Source organism: Bison bison, unplaced genomic scaffold (genome assembly GCF_000754665.1).
Source record: "Bison bison bison isolate TAMUID 2011002044 unplaced genomic scaffold, Bison_UMD1.0 scf7180017863822, whole genome shotgun sequence".
In the NCBI taxonomy this organism is placed as follows: Eukaryota; Metazoa; Chordata; class Mammalia; order Artiodactyla; family Bovidae; genus Bison; species Bison bison.
The window spans coordinates 29,013-31,748 of NW_011494394.1; the positions used below are offsets into that span (position 1 = coordinate 29,013).

At 36.4% G+C, this 2,736-nt stretch overlaps 1 protein-coding gene across 1 annotated transcript in view; it reads left to right on the plus strand.

Annotated features, from left to right (window-relative positions):
• The window catches only part of LOC104984048 (olfactory receptor 2W1-like), a 6,338-nt gene that overhangs the window by 2,055 nt on the left and 1,547 nt on the right, over positions 1–2,736 (plus strand). The gene's annotated exons all lie outside the window — the stretch shown is intronic.

The following is a 2,736-nucleotide window of genomic DNA, read 5'->3' on the forward strand; positions in this document are numbered from 1 at the left end:
GCCAAAGTATTGAAGTTTCAACTTCAGCATCAGTCCTTCCAATGAATATTCAGGACTGATTTCCTTTAGGATTGACTGGTTTCATCTTGCAGTCCATAGGTTATTACTCAGCCATAAAAAAATGAGTAAAAACAAATGAATAATGCCATTTGCAGCAACATGAATGACTTAGACATTATAATACTAAGTAAAATAAGTCAGACAAAGATAAATGTTATATGATATCACTTATATGTGGAATCTAAAAAAATGATACAAACACACTTTTTTACAAAACAGAAATATGCTCACAGACATAGAAAACAAACTTATGCTTACCAAAGGGGATGCGGGGAGCTAAAATAAGAGTTTGGGATTAATATATATACACTAATATATATATAATAGATAAACAAAGACCTACTGTAAAGCACAGGCAACTATATTCAATATCTTATAACAGCCTATAACCTCTAATGGAAAAGAGGTTATTTTGTATATATGTATACATATATACGGAGAAGGCAATGGCACCCCACTCCAGTACTCTTGCCTGGAAAATCCCAAGTATGGAGGAGCCTGGTAGGCTGTAGTCCATAGGGTCGCTAAGAGTCGGACACGACTGAGCGATTTCACTTTCACTTTTCACTTTCATGCATTGGAGAAGGAAATGGCAACCCTCTCCAGTGTTCTTGCCTGGGGAATCCCAGGGACGGGGAAGCCTGGTGGGCTGCCATCTATGGGGTCGCACAGAGTCGGACACGACTGAAGCGACTTAGCAGCAGCAGCAGCATACATATATACATATGTATACATATATATATATATACACACATATATATATATTTGAATCACTTGGCTGTATACCTGAAACTAACACAACAGTGTAAATTGACTATATTTCAATTTAGTTAAAAATGGATGAAAAGTAAAAGAAAACGTCCTCACTCATCATTCCTAGTCTATAAATCAAGTGCCATTCTTTAAGCATTTTCCTTATAGTTCAATTCAAGCTTTATCAAGAGGCTGAAATATTTCAGCACTGACCACACAGTATGAGTCAGATGATTCCATCCTCAATATAGTATCACAGAAACGTGAATTTTGATAAAATTTTCTACGTAGTGTCCTTAATAAAAGAATAAAATGCATTGAGGAGGGCATAAGACATTTTCACAGCTGAATCGGGTTTTAAGTATAAACAATAAATAAACAGATACAAAAATCCAGTAACATTCAAAGGCAGATGAAATAGGTATTTGAATGTTTTTGCAGAATAATAATATTGTTGTTAAAGTATAGGCTATCTTGGTAGAGAGAGAAAAGAATCCAAAAGGTAAATTTAAGCCCGATTGTTAAAAAACTGTGGAGTCTATACTCTCAAATATTTCTCTGATGACTAGTGACTTTTGCTTTTATTGTTCTTATTTGCTCTTTCAAATGCTGTTCTTACTGAATTCTCCTTCTATTCACCTGAAAAGGGGCAAGATTTATAACTTTTATAATAGCCACGTTTTAAGTGCTACTTTTTTCACGTATATCTGAGTTTCTATGGCTACACACTAAAAAAGGCACACATGCAAACATACACAGGTACATATATGAACATACTACTGATTATGGTTTTTATACTGGTGAACATATATTCCTGCCTTCTAGCAGGTCCTATGTTCAGGGCTTCGGGTGGATTACAGGACAATATATAAACAAAACTTACCATGCAACCATCAGAAGGTTCAATCTACCACCATCTACAACACACGTGCCAGAATATGACACTAAATTTCAAAGGAATAGAATGCCTGAATCCATAATATAGCCTGCCTTTTCCTGAATTAGTCACTTTTACAAGGAAATATTGATTATCTAGACTATCTATGAAGGAATCAATATTTTCTGACTTTTTTGTGGTTTTATAACAGTGCCTGGGTCTCAGTATATATTCCATACAAATTTGTGATTAGAGTGAAAAAAAATCATATCAGCAAAAAAGACAGTACAAAGCTAAGTCCACAGTGCCTCTGATCACTATTTCCTCACTCATCTCCCAAAACGTAAATGCATTTTTATCATCTACATTTTCCATGCTGTTATTCCCATAGTGGAATCCCTTTCCTTTCCCACATGCCTGCCCTTATCCTTCCTAAAACCTTCCAAGCTACCATTGTGATCTCCTATCCCATAATTAATAATTCACCTATATCCTCAAATAATTTGCTTAACATTTTCTATACCTCCTAGTTTTAACTGAATTGAGACCCTCTCTTGAAGACAACATTTCAACCACATCTCCCTTATGAGAAAATAATCCCACCCTCACTTCTTCAGAAAGCGGGATTTGAGCTATCGGTTTTATTCTACTTCTAGACCATTCTTCCCTTTGCTCCTATATTTAAAACACATGGATTAATTTGAAACTCATGTCATTTTGGCTGAGCAACTATCTAGACTGGAACTTCCCACAATAGGTCTAGACAGCTTGCATCAAAAAGGGAACCGTCTTACACTGTTGGTGGGAATGCAATCTAGTACAGCCACTATGGAGAACAGTGTGGAGATTCCTTCAAAAACTGGAAATAGATCTCCCTTATGACCCAGCAATCCCACTGCTGGGCATACACACTGAGGAAACCAGAAGAGAAAGAGACACGTGTACCCCAATGTTCATCGCAGCACTGTTTATAATAGCCAGGACATGGAAGCAACCTAGATGTCCATCAGCAGATGAATGGATAAGAAAGCAGTGGTACATATACA